Source organism: Mustela nigripes, chromosome 1 (genome assembly GCF_022355385.1).
Source record: "Mustela nigripes isolate SB6536 chromosome 1, MUSNIG.SB6536, whole genome shotgun sequence".
Lineage (NCBI taxonomy): Eukaryota > Metazoa > Chordata > Mammalia > Carnivora > Mustelidae > Mustela > Mustela nigripes.
Window position 1 is genome coordinate 225,216,062 of NC_081557.1, and position 20,636 is coordinate 225,236,697.

The following is a 20,636-nucleotide window of genomic DNA, read 5'->3' on the forward strand; positions in this document are numbered from 1 at the left end:
CATTGATTGGGAGGCAGAGACCTGGGACCTAGCATTTTTCCCACGCTCATATTTTGAGCATGTCACATCCTCTTTGAGTTTCAGCTTCATCATTTGCAAACTTAAATTTTTTACTTTCAGGTTTTTTTAGACCAAATAACTGTAATTCTGCCTTTTTAATATTCCAGTTAGTGCTTACTTTTAAATCAACCAGTTCTTAGTAATAAAGAAAATTATGAAATAAGTAGTATATATGTAGTAAAAAATATATGTATGTATGTTTATTATATGTGTTTGTATATAACATATATATAAAGCATATATATATAATCCTAGCCTTCTCATTTTCTTTTTGTGTATTTAATCTCTCTATTACTTATGTAAAAAAGAACTGCATTTCTTAATTACTTGATCACCATCTTGAGAAGTTCAGCCTGATACAGACTACTAACAAAGGAAAAAACTAAACTTTAAATAAATTATTCTAAATTTACCAAACTTTTCTAGAAGGGAAATGACCGTGGATTTTTGCCAGAATATTCTTCAGTGCTCTGTAATGATCTGAAAATGCCCTGTGCCACTAATCAATTCACAAAATAGCACTTTGCACTATTGTAAGAAAGGCATTTTTCTCTTTGTTTGTTTGGTTTTTTTCTTAAAGATTTTATGAGAGCACAAGTGGTGGGAGGGTCAGAGGGAGAAGCAGACTCCCTGCTGAGTGGAGAGCCTAATGCAGGGCTAAATCCTGGCACTCATGGGATCATGACCTGAGCTTAAGGCAGATGCTTAACTGACTGAGCCACCCAGATGCCCCCACAAAGGTATTTCTATAAAACTGCACTTCAGTTATTTAATGAGTTCATGCATATTTGTTAGATTTTTGTTTTATCTTTTTACAAAAGAAAACAAAATTATTCAACCACTGCTTATCATATCAAATTTTTTTGTGTAAATTATTGCCCGAAGAATGTCTAAATATGCAGACTTTATTAATATTACTGAGCAGTTTTAAGGGAATTACTCTGCTTAAAACATCCTGTTTAGATCATAAATTGTGCAATGTGCCATGAATTTTATATATTTAAATATCCAGCTAATTTTTGTGTTGATTATAGTCATGTAATGTTCTTTACTTCCTGGTCTTTTTTCAAAGTCTGTTAATGTAGAAAGATAGCTTTTAAATAATTATCATGCCGAGCATGTTCCATTAGCAGGATCAAGGTGTTCTGCTGCTGTAATTGAGTAATGAGTCTCTTCCGAATTTGTAGAAAAAAATAAACTAATGGAGATTTTTTTAAAAATGTGGTTTTTATCCAAATACATTTGTCTTAGAACATTGACTCTTATTTCATCTTATTTATATTATATCTGTATAAAATGATATTGAGTATGCCACAAAATTGTCTATGTGGAATTTAAAGGTACACTGAGTATCTCAGTATTTCGATGGTGGTCCACAAAATGCACTGTGACTTCCAGCTCCTAGACCCATTGAATAATTTTAAGAACCACTGATCTAAGTCCAAGAACTTAAGAAAAACAAAGGAAAATTATAAATATGGAAAGATGAAATTAATATTCCTGGCTAATAAACCTCTTTGAGTTTAACATGTGCTAAGCCATTTAGTATAGTGTCACTATACTACATGTTTATTGAGTACCTTTAGCAATTTCACAGTAGGAATTTTTTTTTTTTAAAGAACTCTCCATCCAAACAAGTGGATATTAAAGCTTAGTCTCTCCTTATTTGGATGAAAATGCTCCTCATGAAGAACCTTAAAACATTTATAAAAGCTCATTTACCGAAAGCAATGGCAGTTCAAATACTGTACCAAATTTTACTTTAATATTTACATTAAAAATACTTTGTTTCTATAGCCATAATGTTGCAGAGGAAGAGATAAAAATTTACTTTCAGTGCTAAGGATAAGAATCTCTGTTTCCAGGATACAGAATTACAATTGAGAGAGAGAGAGGAGAAAGAGAGAGAAGGCGGATGGAAGAAAGGGATGAAGGAAGGAAGGGGAAGAAAGACAGGTGTATAGAAGAACACAGGATGGAAGTTCTAGTATAAGAGTCATTATTAACCATATTACATAATAATGTCTTAATTTTAAAAATTTTTGTTCAGATTTTCACCATTTTTTTCTTTATTAACTTGATTTTGACCCAGTACTGAAACGAATTTAAGAAGATAATGTCATTATTTGCATAATCAAGAAATAGAACATTCTTTCCTCCTTATGTCACTATGCATGCCAAAGATATACTTTGGAAACAGACATCTCTAAAAATCTCCTTACAATAGGGAATGCCAATGACATTAAACATATTTCTGTGTTTGTTTGACATCTAAAATAAAGGCTTCTTTTCAAATCTGGCCTAAGAATTTTTGATAAATTTACTGTTGCTATCTTACAATTAATTTTATTATTAATTAGTAATTTTACTATTAATCAACTCTACCACTTATCCTATCATAGGTTTAAAGTAATTTTAGGTGAAATTGTTCACCTCCTTAACAACAGTTTATGTGTATATTTCTTAGATTTTATCTGAACTTGGTCAAGGATACTTACTCTTGCTTTCCATATGAAATAATCTCCCTATGATTGGGAAATTTACAAAGCTAATTACCCAAACTTACAAAGTCTCTTAGGTAAAATAAGCCATTGTCATGGACCTACAGCCCATGAGGAGACTATGGTGTTAAACTCTCTTCCATGAGATAGTTCTTCTAGGGAAGGAGCAGAGATCTTCCCTACACTGTAACCTTTACTATACAGCACGATACAGCTACAGAAAGCCATCGCTGTCTTGCTAAGATGTATTGTTTTTGGTCATGGTGCAACAAGAACAATCTGGAAGAGATTAAAATCTGTTTTAAGAAAAATGATGTTAGAGTCCTAAGAAAAACATCCATGAAGCTATTTGACAATTCAATGTTTGAAGGAACAAAATCAGTCACTACCCACATTATTGTTTACCGATGGATTTCCTGCCCCCAAATCCTAACAGGGATCCAGGTTTTCATTAGTTAAAGAGAAACATTATAAAGTGCTACATGTATATATAAAGTGCTCAAACAGTATCCAGTGTACACTTTGTATAATGCTGAAAAACAAGTATCAAACTATCACGTAAAGATGTGAATTGCTTTAAGACATTGCTACTTGGTCTCCAAAATATTAATATGGTTATTAGCAAGTAGTCATTTTACATGCAGGACCATGTTTTCCCTGCCAATTACTTTTCCCATCTGCTTTGCTAAATTTTGTACAGTTTTGTTAATATTTTCTCCACTTTTTTGGCATTCATTGTACTTTAATAGACAAAATAAGGACTAAATATAGAATCACAGTGAAAACATGCTCAGGTGAGAACAATATGGCAGAGAAAGGCTTATCTGGTATATTTTGATACAATGCCTACAACCTGCAAAACACACTTTCCAACTGCCAAGAATTCTCGAGTTTTTCAAATTTTCTATATGTAAGTATAACATTCTACCAATTATACCTAAAATGTAAGTCAAGAGTTTTCTTTCCTATCATTTTGATAAAAATGCAGTTTTATAGGAAATGCATTTTGGGGAAGTAGATGTAAGTATTTTCTACTTGAACATTGTATTGAGACATGTACCTAAGAGAAAATTTGGAGTTTAAAATCCCAGAGATGCTTTGTCGGGAAAATGTTTAGTTATAGAGTCTTCAGAGGTCTGTCCAAATTCTTATTTGGCAACAGAAAATTAGCTGATTCTTTTTAGCTTACATATAGTAGAGCCCTCATAAAATTCTAAGTTTTCTCTGCAAGGTGAAGGTCATGAAGACATTTATTTTGTAACTGAAACAGGCAAGGATACAATCTTAAAATATTTGTTCCATATTTCAGAATTCTCAGGTATTTTTTCTGAACAAATGCATTTATGTTGCAGTTGTTTAAACTTACTACCCATCCTTTACATAATTGGTAAAAGAAATACTGGATACCACTGCTTAAAATTTTTAATCAATGTTAACGTTATGGCAAATTCACACATTTTGATTTCACTAAGAGCAGAAACTTCTCTATTCTAGGATTTTAGCCTTATTCCATGATTAATTATTGTGCTATAGCAACACAATAGCTGTTTAGTTTAATTAGCTCTATGGTTTTACAGACAGCTGAATCGAGACCTTCATTTTTCTGCCTGGGATTTATGCCCTTAGAGAGGCAAGCTTTTTCCAGATGAAAGTATTTCTGGCCATCTCAAGAAAAAGAAGATTGAGCCAAATAAGAACATAAAATGCACATAAAACATTTAATAATTTAATCTTAAAATCTTCAAATGATGATCGAATGAGTGATAGAACTATGTTAACCTTAATTAATAAAGATTTTAATTGAATTAATTTGAGCAAAACAGTTATGTTAGTTGTATTAGGCGCAGCATCATCTATATTTAGGGATGTTTGAGAGAGGTAAAAAAACACAAGTTTTGAACATGCTTTTGGAAAATAGTTATCTATCTATCGAGTATCTTTATTGATGACCCTTTATTGATCATGTATAAGTTACTAAAATAATGCATAAATTATTCCCAGTTCCACAAGTTATTATATATATGAATGGTGATAGAAAGATTATATAAAAACAAACTAATGCTTACAAATATACAGATTATGTATAACTATATTATACACACATACACACATTATACACACACATATATGTGATCTCCATATGTTATACATTGTAAATAATCTATAATCATACTTATTTAAGCATTAGATTAAGTTTTTATATCATAATTTCATAACCATTCAGTTCTTCTGAAACTTTTGAGTTGAGACCTCCTTTGAAAAAAGTGATGACAGCAATAGACCCTGTTCTCCTTCAGTGTGTTTATGGTTTTAAGTTATTCAAAAATCTTCAACCTCCCCATTTCCAAAGCACATCTATAGAAACTTCAGATTAGTACCTTCCTTGTTGAATCACTTGGGATGCAGGATACAGAGTTTATGGTGTTTCAGGAGTAGGTGTTGGAGATGGCATCGTGCTTCTCAGCATTGAGATTTTGTCACTCGGTTTCCCTGTAGTGTCTCCATAAGGACTTAATCTTGGTCTATAGTGCCACCTTCCAAAAATATATGGCAAAATCAATACTTGTCTTATGCAAACTTAAAAGGGCATAAAATAAAAATTTCCTCCTACAGGCTCCACTCAAGATTTATAATGAATTCCTTTTTTAAACCAGAAACCCTTCCATTCTTTTCCATAACATTGCTAACCAAGGTCACTCTGATTTTCCTTGCTTACTCTATTAATATTATTTGCTTGGTTATTGTTTTTATTGTACATTAAACAGAACATGTTTAAGTCAATTTGTACTCTTAGATAACTTAAAAATCAGGGTGTGGGCAGTTTCTTAATGTTTTGTCCCCGTATCTGATCTTTGTCTTGCTCTAAAATGCATTCTTTTGTTCTTCCAGCATATTCACTTTCCCCCTTGTCGGTTATTTGCATGGATTTAAAGCATTTCAGCCTCTTGCCAAATCTCTTTTTATCTTAGTTTTTCTCAACCTTAATCTATTTTCCTGTACTAAGTCTGTAATTCTGCCTCCACATTCTTTTATTCCCCATGAACTTATCTCTAATCACAGGCATTTTTTTTTTTCCTGCATAAAACCTCCAATACCCTGTGTTACTATTCATTCTGCGTGGTTCTCACAGATTCAGTAGATCAGCATTTATATTAGCATTCTGGACCACACAGTCCCATTTTCCCAACCAGCAGCTCTTCCTATAGGTTTCTCAGCCAAATAAGAGAGAGTGTCTGTACTGAAGTTTGTCACTATTAATATGTGATTTTTTTAGTCATTTGCAGACAATATCATTTGCCACAGGAATAATAAAAATCAAAAGAACAAATTGGAGTAGATTGCAACAATTTGCTCCTTTCCCACCTGAAACATGTGAATAAAGGCCTTGTTGTTTAAAGAAATACATAAAGCAACAATCCAACTCTGACTTTATTTCTTCATTCTGGTTTTAGTGGCTTCAGGTTTACCCTCCTGACTGAATTCTCATAGTAGCAACATGCACGGTATATATATGTATACGTATACATATATATGTATACGTATACATATATATTTTATATATATGTATTTTTTTAACCTTTTCCTCTTTCTTTTTTTCTTTCTTTCTTTTGTTTTTTTCTTTTTTCCTTAGGACTTTGAGTTTCACCTCATTGCCTAACCTCTCTCCTTTCTCTAAGGAGCAGAGTTCTGAAAACAAAATCCAGCTTGTTAAAATTAGAATCATATATCCTAATGGCAGGGTTTCTTATAAGATAATTCCTTGCTCTTACATCTGCTGGAACTCTGCTGTAGGACCCATGGGGAGATGCTGCAGTGTTCCATTGATGTTCCCAGTGCCACCACTTTGCTGTAGGAGTGTGTCTCGCCTCTCATCCCAGCTACCTCAGAGTATGGGTGGCTTCTGTGGACTTTTCACATTTCCTCTGGCTGTTTCCCCATAGCCTATGCAGTTATAGGGAGGAGGATAAATCCCAAGCACTCTGACTCATCCCCTGGCATACTGAATTTAACGGACTGCGGGTTGTAAATACGGCCATATGGATACAGGCTATGTCTCCACTTTTCCTATCTTACATTATTGATATGTGTGCCCTTAATGCTTTCCTTAGTCAGTTATCTCCCCTCCCTTGATTCTCTCTGTTGGCTTTACCATCTCAGTGGCTTTCTATTTCATTTTTCTTCTCATCTGACTTGGGCTTTAGTGAGTCATTCATTCATTGGTTAGTGCATTCATTCATTCATTCATTCAGTAAACGTTTAACAAACACAGCTGCCTGCACTGTGGGGGAGTACTGAGGATGCAAAAGGAAATAACACAAATGACTCTCACTGGTGAAACAGACTATACAAGGTAAATATATAAGAATTACAGTAATTTATTATTACAACAGGTGTGGAGAAAGAAATAAAATTCAAGATGTGATGGAACATAGAGAATGATGAAAGTGGGGAAGGGAGCCACCTGAGAGTGTATGGGTAGAACAATTCTGCCTACAGATGTCTTTTTTAAAAATTTTTAAAAGATTTTACTTATTTATTGGACAAGAGAGAGAGATCACCAGTAGGCAGAGCAGCAGGCAGAGAGAGAGAGAGAGAGAGAGAGAGGGAAGCAGGCTCCCCGCTGAGCAGAGAGCCTGATGCAGGGCTTGATCCCAGGACCCTGAGATCCTGACCTGAGCCGAAGGCAGAGGTTTAGCCCACTGAGCCACCCAGGTGCCCCACTACAGATGTCTTTAAAAAAAAAAAAAAAAACTTCAATGAAGGGTAAATTGAAATATACATGAGATCAGTGTTCTAGAAAAGGTAAGAGAAAGCAAGGGCCCTGTGGTGGAAAAGAGGAGAATTGTTAGAAGAATAGGAAAACCTGAGGGGTGAAGCAAAGTTGTAGCATTGCAGCATGGGAACACAATGCAGATGTTATAAAGATGTCGTAAAGACCTTATGAAATATGAACATGTACAGTATTTTTTAATGATGCTAGGAATCAAAAGAGAGTTATAAACTGGAAGTTCAGTTGGCTGGCTTATGTTTATAACAATTATAGCTGATGAGGTAGTCCAAGGAGAAATGATGATGTCTTAGACCTGAGTAGTGCTAATGATATTAACAGAAATCGATATTTGGGTGTATTTGTAGGTAAGGCTGATATGTTGTCCTATGGTTCTTTGGGGCTTGTCATTCATCCTTCAATGTTACTTGATAATTTTTACATCTTCATAAGATAACCAAATGTTTTACTTTATGTGTAGAATGATCCCAGTTAGGTGTTCAAGTTGTTTCCAGTGACCTGTTTTGTCTGGGCCTAATATAATTATTTAGGAGGGAAGAACAATATTCATGTAGAGCTATTATTAGCAATGGGAAAATCAAATGATAGGCCAATGGGAGATTTGGTTGGTGACAAGAATCCATGACTTAGATTTTACTGCTATTTGTATTATACCAACATTTTAAAGAAGATATAAGTGAATATTGTTAAATAATAATAGATAACCTTGAAAATGACTATAAAATATTTGTCTCTGATATGAAAGATGCTATTGGGGAATCCATTTTAAATATTGCTTTTTTCAATCAAAATAAAGAAAATGTCCCAAGATGTAAAACATGTTCCCTCATGATTCCTTATTATAGAATATAGTATGTAAAAGTTCAGCACAGAGATCAAGGCTCTTCAAAATCTACCCTAATCACCTTTATTGGTTGTAATTCCTAACACATGGTTTATGCTTTTGCCACATATTTTTTAAAAATATTTTATTTATTTATTTGTGAGAGAGAGTGAGCTGGTAAGAGAGGGTGAGAGGGAGGAGCAGACTCCCCCCTGAGTGGGGAGTCTAATGCAGGATTCGATATTGGGACTCCAAGATCATGACCTGAGCCAAAGGTAGACAATTAGCCCACTGAGCCACCCAGGGGCCCATGCCACACTTGATTTTTAAATTATTCTTTCAATACCTTCTCCTCCCCCCACCCCCGGTAAATTACTTATCCTTGCTATTGTCCTTACTTCGAATGTTTTCTTCTTGTTTAGCCAAGTCTAAAATTACTACATCAAGTACCTCTACAAATATAAACTCTGTGAAAATTACCGAGGTCGCCGATGACCTTTCCTCCTACATTCCCATAGCACTTACTACACATGTTTATTTATTTATTTTTTAAAGATTTTATTACTCTATGAAAGAGAGAGAGAGAGAGCCAAGCATAGATAGGGGAAGGAGCAGACGGGGAGGAAGAAGCAGATCCCCCACTGAGCAGGGAGCCTGATGTGGGGCTGGATCCCATGACCCTGGGACAGTGACCTGAGCTGAAGTCAGATAGATGCTAACCAGCTGAGCCACCCAGGCACCCCATATACATGCTCAGTTTGGCAGAGTCTAATTTTTATATAGACACGTTTGTATCTCTTTCTCTTCCACTGTTTAGAAGTTGCTCCTCCGAGCCACTGATACTCGCTTTTTTCCTTTGCACATTGACTGTACAGAGCAGGAGGCTACCAATAAATAGGTGGCGAACTGAATAAAACCCTACTTCACCTTACCGTAATCTAACCACAAACCACAATAATTAAATTAACGTACAGTCTGGGCGAGATACAGGAACCACTGTGCTCTAGTTTCCCTGAGGTGACCCCTCAAGGCAGGCTCCACTTGTAATTCCATAGGGACCATAGTGATGTTTCCATGACATGCGTACATTATCTTGGTTTCACAAAATAGTGGGTTGCATGCTTTCTACATTTGATCATCACAGAGGCCAAGACCCATAGCAGCTATTTTGCTAGTCGTTCTCCTGCATCATCTCAGCTAATTCCACAACGTCGGTTTAGGTGGGTAGTAGCTAATTCCATGCTGGAAAGAGAAAGGAGTTAAGCAACTTTCTTATGCTCTCATAGCAGGGAAATATCATTCTGGATGCGTTTGACCCCAGAGTACATTTTCCTCTGCAATTCCACTGACCAGGAGAAACGCATCATCTTAGAAAGCGATAGGCAGGCATATTAAGTCTCTGTTGCCCACACTAAGAAACAGGGAAGCCCGCGTATTCTACTTACCTGCAAACCTGCGGTGTTCAGTAGGTGTTAAAAGGTTTGCTGTTGGCCAACCACTAAGGGGCAGTGATACACAACAATCCGCTCACTGTGGCTCTGAGCAGTGAGTCATGGCAGCTGCGAGTCCATTGCAAGGAAAAGAATTGAATCCTCTTGGTTTTATTTCTCAGTAGAGAACTGGAGCAGAAACAAAGCAAAACACTTTGTCTCCCTCCAGGATCTAGTTATACCTTTTACTAAGACAAACACATCACATTCAATTCTTTTCTCCCACGGCTGATGAGAGAGAAATACATTCAAAGAAGCAGCCAGAGCCGCCAGATTACTCTCACACAAAAATAAATGGTAGCTTTGTTTACAGAACTCTTTCTCATTTTTGCCCACCGCCCTGCGATCATAGAGGCAAGCAAGTTAACATCTAGCCTGAGAAGATATTCTCTTTTCATGGCTGGCGCTTAAGATTTCAAATGGGCTGTAATGTCTGAATGCTCAGCCTCCAGCAATTAGTGTCCTGGTAGCTAATGTTCTCTGAGCTCTATCAGATCCAGGCACTTTGCATAATATCCTCAGATACTGCTTTTACACTAGGCAAGCTTTGGATGCAGGGAAATTGCTGGTATAAAGGTTAGGGGGGGAATCCTCGCACTAAAGTTGACATGCTGTATTGATCGAGCTCGAAATCCAACCATTCCTGAGACAGATGGGGGAGCTCTGAGACTCTCAATCCAAAAATCGCATCAGCGGCTGCTGATGCCTCTGCATATGCTGACAATAGCTACAGTCTGAAAAGCAGGGTTTACACGCCTGAAATAAATTGTTTTGATTAGAACCTTTAGGAGAGAAAGTCATAAGGTACGGTTTTATTGACTACTTGCCAAACAACACAGACCCATGCACTGTAAGCTTGTTTTGCTCGTGTAAGTCAAGCACCGACTAGGCTTTTATTTTCTCGGGGTGTAATATATTATCATTTACTCTGAATTATTGCGCACATGGCATACGACGAAGCAGAATTAATTCTCAAGTATTGCTGACCTCTGTGTCCATGTCTGTTTGTTTATTACCTCATTTCCTTGCTGCAGGTGTATCCTGCTAATTTTGTGTAATGGAGACTGCTTTGGTGACTTACTAATCTATTAAGAGTTGTGGCCCACAAAGTGAGTTCAAAAAGCTGCCAGTGGACGCCGAAGAAACAAATTGTAGAGAGAATAATCATATAACTAGCTGTATTAATAATGCCTTCTCTCCTTTTTCTACCCTTCTTCCCTGAAGCGTATTTTTTTCTCCTGCAGAGAGCTTCCTCTTAAGCTGTTGCTGTTTTTCAAAAACAAGACAATTCAGTGCAATCAACCAAGCAAAATTTGGACAAATCGTTGTAAAATGCAAAATTAGAAGCCAGCTTTTTTTTTTTTTCCTCCTGAAGCTGGACCCGTGTTATATTTTCCCTCAAGAAAGGAATTGATTGTGATCCTCTTTTCCTGACTCCATGCAAGGAGATTACACTTCTTTCTTACTTTCTTAGCCTGTTTATGCAGGTTTCAGAGTTGGCTATTATAGATAGAATTTAGTAGACACAAGGCTTATTGTATTACTACCTGTAATGACACTATCTTGCATCTAGTGCACCTGCATGAAATCAGCATCTTGGCTGAGAGAGAAAATTGTGTGTGCATGTCTCCATACGCAGACTTTTTTGAGAACTAATAAAATGAAAGAAAGGAAACCATATATATTATATCATCTATTTTATTATGGACACTGTATTCCATGTTTTACATGTATCATTTCATTTTATGTCAAATCACCAAAAAAAAAAAAATACAACTAACAAATATATACTGCTATACCTATTAAGGGTAAACTTTGGCTCATCAGTCTTTTGGTATTTACTAATCCCACTACAGTCTAACGTTGTGTCAGTTTAATTAATCAATTAATAAAGTGAATGTAGAACATAATGACTTCCCTCTAGGATTTTATCATCCATTCAAGAGATATGAATCACTGCATTTCATTGTTAGCTATGAAATGCTAAATGTCAAATGATTATTAAAGCAATGTAATAAGATATCAATAAGGGCCAGATATTACTGTTCAAACAGAACAATAATTTATTTCATATAATAAATGCCTATTTAAAAAAGGACATGTAGTAATTAAAATGGCAACCCCTGTATATATGGCTAACATTTGACCAATAGGTCTCCACGTTTCATAAATTGTTCTTAATATGTGCTGACACCACCAGATTCTAAAGTGGTGAGATCCAGGGTCTCAATTTTTAATAACTCATTTGAATGACAAGTTGCCTAGCTTTCAATTTATATGCTGCAGGAGAGCTAAAGGTAGAATTAAATCTGCTAGAATCTGCACCTCGGATTTTTGGGGTTAGCTCTGAAATATAGGACCACAAATTCTGAATTTCATCGTGCAATTTGCCTTATCAGAAACTCACAAATGCTAATTGCAGAATGCCTGTCATTTTGCTAAAATACACCAACACAGTATTGCTGTAATGCATGCCATGGAGATTCTTGTTATTGTTATTACGAAAAAAATAAAAAGATTTTTATATGAAATTTCTTTTTTGTTAAGATTTTATTTATTTGACAGAGACAGTGAGAGAGGGAATACAAGCAGGGGGAGTGGGAGAGGGAAAAGCAGGCTTCTCGCTGAGCAGGGAGCCCGATGCAGGGCTTGATCCCAGAGTCCTGGGATCATGACCTGATCCGAAGGCAGACACTTAATGACTCAGCCACCCAGGTGCCCCTACTTGAAATTTCTAAACATATCTCTATATGCCAGAAATACCAGGTGTGATTTTATGGGGTTCACTTGCCTAGACAACGTCTCTCATTCAGTTATGCCCTGAGAATGTGGGGCTGTTGGATGAAGCAGGAATATGTAGCTCAAGCACACTGCAAGGGTTAAATGCTGTCCCTCTGCTGTCAAGCATCCGGGAGGGTCATAAGCACTGCAGTAAATGGAGCATCATTTATTACCTCTGTCTCTTTCACTGTTTTTGAGAGGAAGTATTGGCACTTAGTTTGCAACAGATTTGATCTTCTGTTCTCTGAGGAAATGCTGTCACTGGTATTATTTACTCTCTGAGCAACAAATCCTCATAAATTATAATGGTTCTCCAGACAGCCATTTGCAAATTTAATCAGGGATGATTTCCTTGCCTTTTTCAATTAGCCCCAAATTATATTCAGGCGCTGTAATATACTAAGTCCTCTTCTATATTTATTCTGGAAATAGGACTACAACAAGCTTCCAATCTAAAAGAAAGTGTACAGATTAAAATACATCTACCTTATAGCCTATTTTAAAAACACTGTTTATATATATATATATATGAATGATACTTCTTTTGTTTTAAAGTACTTAAGTACTGCAAAAGATTCTAGGTCACCTTTGTACCAAAACATTTTATTGCTTCCCAAAGACAACACACCCCACTCAAATAACCAATAATCATAGAATGTTAACATAAACTAGAGCATTATCCCTATAACACAGACTTTGAAGACAGATAGACCTAAATTTGCATTCTGCCTCCAACATTCACTAGGCATATGACCATGAGAATATTTTAGCTTCTCTAAGATTCCGTTTCTTCAAATGTAAAATGGAATAATACTAATACATCTCTAACACAATTATTAAATTAAATGATATAACAGATATAAATAATGTAGAGAAATTTAGACACAGTGTTCAATAAATGATAGCTATTATGGATAGCTCACTTCACCTCTCTTTTTTAAATGAGATAACCAGGGTAACCTGAAAGAATTTAAATAACTACCAAGGATCATATGAAGAGTTGGGGTAGCCTCGGGTATTGAACATGTGTCTCCGGTTTGGGATCACTTTTTATTAAACTCTTTGCGGCAGCTGAGTTCAACACCCAGCTATAGATAATTCCCCGAGCAGTTTATTCACTGTTTAGTGAAGGTCCCACCATTTTTTTCAAATAATCGTGTAGAGGAGGAGGAGGAGTGGTCCCTCACCTCTGGATATTGCCCTTGAGATTTCAATTACATTTTTTTTTAAAGATTTTTTTTTTTCAATTTATTGGTTTGACAGAGAAATCACAAGTAGGCAGAGAGGAAGGCAGAGACAGAGAGGGAAGCAGGCTCCCTGCTGAGCAGAGAGCCTGATTCGGGGCTCCATCCCAGGACCCTGAGATCATGATCTGAGCTGAAGGCAGAAGCTTAACCCACTGAGCCACCCAGGTGTCCTCAATGACAATTTAAAGTTTATTTCAAACTGTTCTTACATTTGGACCTGGTACTGTTGGACACTGAGGCAGGATGGAGTTGAGTGGACTCAAAAACCAGGACTCAAGTCTGAACTGATGTTAATAAACTAAGTAAAGCATCGAGCAAGGGGCAAGTGTAGGGTAGCCTCTATCGATTGAAAGAATAATATTTCTCTTCAAGAGATGGAACATGAGGAGATGGTTATAGCTGGAAGTTGTATTTGATCTATTTTTTTTTTTTTTGCATTCTTCTTATAAAGTTATTCTGGGAGTTAATAATGAGAGACACCAAAGAAATATGTGAAGAGGCAACCTGAAAGCTAAGCACACAGTAGCAACAGCTACATAAATACATTTCTTTTTAAACAATTAGATTAAATACTAGTAGAAATTGCAACAGGCAGACAATAACAATTTTTTAAAAAATAAAGACAATAATCTATAATTTTTGTGTCAGCATCACCCCAAACCTTAGCATTGTAAAGATTTAGCAAACCAAATAGATAATTTTTTTAAAGATTTTATTTATTTATTTGCCAGACAGAGATCACAAGCAGGCAGAGAGGCAGGTGGGCGGGGAGGGGGGTTTGGGATAGCAAGCTTCCCACTGAGCAGAGAGCCCGATGCGGGCCTTGATCTCAGGACCTAGGATCAGGAAGGCAGAGGCTTTAACCTACTGAGCCACCCAGGCGCCCCTAGGTAATTTAAAAGAAAAATAAGCCCAAGTCAAGGAAATATTAACAATAAAAAAATGTTTGCCAAAAAGAAATCTTGTAGTTTTAACATGCCCAGTACTACATAGGATTAAATTGAGCCAAACAGTAAAATAATCGCATTCTACTCCTGTCATTAATTTTGGCTTTGAGATTACATTATATTTTGATCCTTTTTTTTTTATTAGGAAAGAAATTCAACATCCAATCCTTTTCTAAATCAGAAAAGATCCAAAGTATACAGACTTTTAAGCTCTGGAGTCATTTTATTAATCTATGAAAAACATGTTTTTGTAAGTACGTATTTGTATATGTGGGTTGATGAATACTGGTAGGTATCAAAAATGGTATGTGGAAATAGAAATATATATATATATATATACACATATATATAGAAAGAGAGAGAGAATTAGAATCTTTAAGTCATCCTAATAAATAACACTTCTCTTCCTTCCCCAGATTTTTTAAATTAATATCTTTTTTAAAAAGATTCATTTATTTATTTGAGAGAGAGTGAGTGGGAGGAAGGGCAGAGCAAGAGGATGAAAGAGAATCTCAAGGGGAGCAGATTCCCCACTATGGTTGGAACTGACCCAGGTCTTGATCCAATGACCCTGAGATCATGACCTGAGCCAAAATCAACAGCTGGACTCAACTGTGTGAACCACCCAGGTGCCTCTAAATCAATGTCATAAAAAAAGAAAAATATATGGAGGACAAAGTATCATCTCATTTACTGATAAAGATTAAGCTAGAAAACATCAGTTGGTGTTGCAGTAAGTGGTTCTATTGAGTAACCCCCCAAACAAAATAGATACGAACAAGAATGGATGTGTCAACCCATCCCAGTGGCATTCTTTGGTGTCATTACAACTCTTAAGATTTTAGCTCATAGACTTGATTCTTTGAATCTTTGTCCACATTAATATAAATCCTGGAAGGTTTAATACATAATCAAGAACATAAAAACAGTGATTTATTACAAGAAAGTGAAACAGTATCTTAATACTTTGATCCAATAAGAACTAGAATGTTGCCTCAAATATCTTGCCATCCCCAAATCTCCAGTACAGCAACATCACTTTCGCTAATGCGGTATCCATTTTCACTCAGCTTAACGATTAGCTTCCACAAGTATTGTGCATGCAGCATTTACTTTGCACTGGTAGTTTACCCAAGAAATATGGATATGTCACATCTGTTTAGCTTTAATGTACCTAACATACAACATAAAGGATCATTTTTATATCTTTCATGCTTTTGCAATTTAATATGTTTAATAAATCTTAAGTGCTTCACTTTTGTATTGTTTTACACTTTTCATAATGTTGCACACTCAAAATTCATCCTCTACTCTACTCAAATACATACATATAAATATGTATTTATTTGGGCCCTGGCAAAGAATATATATATATATATATATATATATATATATATATATATATATTCTATGCCAGTACTGTTTTTAACAGAATACGACTCTGTTGTCTCTATTCAAAAATCTCACCCAAGGAATAGTGGCGTTGTATCGCAGCTATTCTTTTTTTTCTTTTTTTATTTTTAAGATTTTATTTATTTAACATACAGAGATCACAACTAGGCAGAGAGACAGGCAGAGAGAGGAGGAAGCAGGCTCTCCACTGAGCAGAGAGCCCGATGCAGGGCTCGATCCCAGGACCCTGGGATCATGCCCTGAGCTGAAGGCAGAGGCTTTAACCCACTGAGCCACCCAGGCGCCCCACAGCTATTCTTAATGAAGCAACATAGGCTTTTCTCATTGTCTTCTGAACTCCATCATCTCAAAAGTAGAAGAGAAGAAAAGGTCTGTGAGGACATCCTGTAGAAAAGACTTTTAAATGTACTATTTTGCATATCCCCATCCTTTCTGTTGGTATATACCTATCAGAGCAGACAAAGGAATCTAAAGTTTTATGCCTAGTTGTTAAGCCCTTAATAACAATGGCTAAAACATTTATTAATTATTATCTTTTTGTAGTAAAGTTAATAGAATACTCATGGGAGAAGGTAATGTGAAGTAACAATTGTCCTATCACTATTTGCTCTAGTAGTCAAACTGAAACCATCTGGTTGAAATTGAAAACATGAAGCTGCTTCATCTATCTCCTTCCAAATATGGATATGTTTAGAAATCTCAAGAAGTTGGCGCCTGGGTGGCTCAGTTGATTGAGACACAGACTTTCAGTTTAGGCCCAAGTCATGATCTCAGGGTTGGGAGACCAAGCAGGGCACTGGGCTGCACGCCCCGCCGAGTCTGCTTGCGATTCTCTCCCGCCACTCCTCCCTTGACTTGTGTGTGTGCTCCCTTTCTCTCTCTCAAATAAATAAATCTTAAAAAAAAAAAAAAAAAAGTAAAAAAGAAAAAATAAATCTCATGAGGATACTGTTATTATTATTATATTTTAAATATCAGTAAACAATAATAATAACACCTCCAATAGAGTTAAATATGGACTTCTCTCTGTTCTTAGATTTACTTTTGCCTAGAGAAGGAAGATGAACTTTTCTCGTGGGTAAGGCCGAGAGCTAAGAATTTACAAATGGGACCCAGCCCCATTCTCTCTCTAGTACACCTGCTAGAAGAAAACACATGCTGCATTACCTTCCTGAAAGCTTTGCAGGGTCAGGACCGCATGGAGGAGTGTAAGTTTCCACAACACTTGAAACTGAGTGGACAAGTTCAATTTCAGTGTGTAATCTGAGCCAGCCCACAAGGCTAACAGACTGAAAGACAATTTCTCCCATTTAACCTTTATCAGCATTCTTGGTGTTCTCTTGATCTCCATCGGTCTGATCCCTGTGTCTCTTAATTGATTCCAACCAGAGCATGAAAATAATGCTATTTAGTAAACACCCCTCAAGTTGCAACAATAGCTCACATTTATTGATGTTTCATTTGTTTGAATTTTACAAATTTATATTGCTTACAAACTCCCCCAAATTATGATTCAGAGTTTCACAAGTGTTTATTTACCTCTATAGCAAAGTTATAGTTTTCATTATATTGATAACAGATTTTATTAACTTTTCATTACTTAGATTCAGTAGGACATGAATAAAATCTCAATGATCATAGAAGACAGTGACAACAAGATCAAATGCAGAAGAAATCAACTGTAGTAACATCTAAATGTGTGGGAGAATTTGCAAGCAGAGTGTGAATTGCCTTTTTTTAATATATTTTAATTATCTCCACTTCCAGGAAATCACAGTATTACCAGGTTTTTAATGGAAAGAGCTCCAAGTTTTTCAATCCTTGAATATTATTGGAGTTTCAAATTTTTTTTTAATTTTTCTACAACAGCTTAAAATCATTAGTCTGATATTTCCCTGATTTTTCACAGATTCAGTCATATAGACAGAGCGTCTTCAACAAAACATTTTGTGCCAGAATTTGTCTTGGTATGAACCATTTCAAAAGGATCTTTAATATGTCTTTGTTTAATATATTAACAAATGAAACATCAAGTGAACTGGTTTCCTTTATAGCCACGAGATATTGCTCTTCTTAAGAACATATATTTAGGTACATGCATTTTGACCCTCCACATTTTTTAATCTTTGTATTGTATTTATTATATTTCATTTTACACTTAAGCTGACCTTATCACCACCACCCCCTCATATCTGGAGAAAATGAGCGAAAGAGGAAAAAATTTTCAGATTCCCTTAACTCCCTCTTGTATTTTTTGTCCTTCAAGTATAGAATGATACATTATAGGTAGGCCAAGTGCTTTGAGTTCATTTCCCATTTATAAAAATCCAAGCATGCAAATATCCCTGTGCTCTCAGAAATGCAAGCTCAATTTAAGCTATGTCACTGAGGAACAAAAGCAATTAAATTAGCCTTCCCTGTTCTCCTTGATGCCTTTCTCCTGACCATACCACTTTACTGATAATTTGTCTCAAAAATCATGTCAAGAGAGCTCAAGATCAAACTCTTATGGTCCTCACTACCATAAGCCTCACTTCACCTCTGCAAGGAAAAGGTTTGGGTGAGACTGACTTCCCTATTTGCTTTCCACTCTGATGAAAACTTTCCTCAGGGGCCCTGGCTCTCTTCATTGACACTGATGTGCTCTCATTCCAAACTTAAACTTTCATTTCCACTTTAAAAGTCATTGATGTGACCTTCGCTGTGGAAGCATAATGATTAGAATTAACAAACACACCTAATATTACTGTCAGTTTACTTTTGCTGATGATTTCCCTTGTCCGTCTTATAATTTTAAACCTGGAAAGGAGCTAAAGCCCCCCAATAAATAAATAATAAAATAAAATAAAATAAAATAAAATAAAATAATAAAATAAAATCACTGTGTCATTTCATGACTAACATGCAATCATTTGGTAACTAATACAAATTCAGTGAATAGCCTGAATGGGAAAGTTACTTCCTGAGAATTTGGGAATAGTAACTAAGTCCTAATTAATGTAATAAATAAAGGCAAGAATATAATTTTAAAATCCAGGGTGATAATCACAAATAATCTTAAAAGTCTATTCTGAGTGCTTTGCACTTAGAAAGAATCATAGTCCAGATTATGTATACATTATTATATGTAGACAGCCCATACCCAAATACCCAATATTAGCATTTGTTGATTGATTTAACATTTTTCTGGTGACTGATTTTTTTTTCATCTTCCCTAAACATTTTGATGAAATAGATTTATCCCATCTCTCAGTCAGATTACTTGCGTGTATTCTCTGACATCTCAGAAGTAATCATAAAATATGGAAAATATAGAAGCAATTATAAAATATGGAAAATATAATCAAACCCATCAAGACATACCCCTTCATAGCAAAACTAAGCAAATGCACAAAGATAAAATACACATAGTGACGTTAGTCTGTGGATTTCTGGATGGGAAACTGGTTGTTTTTATTATATGATTTTATGTGATTATATTTTTCCTTTTAAGAATATCGGAGGCAATGTCTCTTGAATGATAATGGAAAATCATCATTAACAAATTGAGAATCTATAGACATACGATGGGAAAAATGTGAATAAAATGCTAAGCATTGCTTTGAGTTGGATCAAGGAATACCGATATGCTTAACTGTCACTTTTTTTAAAAAACCTTTTGGAACCAACCTGTGCAAAATAGCAGGAAGAAATGTCAACCAAGACACACTGTCCATCAGACTATGGCACAGTACAAGCATCTGGTAAATATATTAAAGTCCCAGAGGAAATCACTTGGAGCATTGACACTTTATATTTTTATACTTATGCTAAAGGCAAAAAGTTAAATGCAATTGTGCCCATATACATTTATATATCTTTTTACAAAGAGCTAAATTATTTGGGAGATGATGAAGCTGAATGACCCAGCGAGTAGTAGGACGTATTTAATGATATTATAAGGGAGAAGAATGGCCTTCTCTACAGAATCACACTACTGTATTGGACCTCCTCTCCCTTTCTTGCTCAAAGGGGCTGTTCCTAGTGACACCGGGAATAGCTAACAGTTCTGCTAACTGTACACAGTTGGAGAAGAAACATAGCTAAATTCTTCTGCCCTGTCTTCTGAGGAGGTCATTCTTTCAAGCAGTAGCTTTAGCAATTCAGTTCAATTTGGAGGAAATGAGTTTTTGTTACTTGACTACCTGTTCTCAGAAATACCTTTAGCTTGTCAATAGGAAAGGTCCACTTGGGGTTCAGTCAATGCATAAAGGAGGTTTTTCAGTCACAAGAGATTCTTACCTTTCAATAGAGCTACTTTCCCACCTTTCCTTTCCCAGGCTATCCCCAGGCTTTCTCTTACAGTTGTATTGTTTGAAAACCATTACCCTTAGTAATGGTATGAGGATTGTGATCTAAAACTTGACTGTAACCATTTCAAAGTGCTAAAGTTAGTGGTAATGCCACCTCAGAGACTAAAGGAACACCAACTGAATTGAAATGTTCTCTTGTTAATGGAAAAGAAAAATAAAAAACCAAAAAAAAAAAAAAATGCCCTCTACAACTTCAGGGAGAGTGAGCAAGAATGATTCTCACAACGCCAAGA

At 35.8% G+C, this 20,636-nt stretch overlaps 1 long non-coding RNA gene across 4 annotated transcripts in view; it reads right to left on the reverse strand.

Annotated features, from left to right (window-relative positions):
* Positions 1 to 20,636, reverse strand: part of LOC132015336 (uncharacterized) — a 123,224-nt gene that overhangs the window by 76,483 nt on the left and 26,105 nt on the right. For 2 of the 4 annotated variants that reach the window (XR_009403624.1, XR_009403631.1), the window contains exon 3: positions 4,940 to 5,095. The exons of the other annotated variants lie outside the window; for them this stretch is intronic. This is a non-coding gene — a long non-coding RNA (uncharacterized LOC132015336). The remainder of the gene's footprint in view (positions 1 to 4,939; positions 5,096 to 20,636) is intronic. 4 annotated transcript variants of the gene reach the window in all.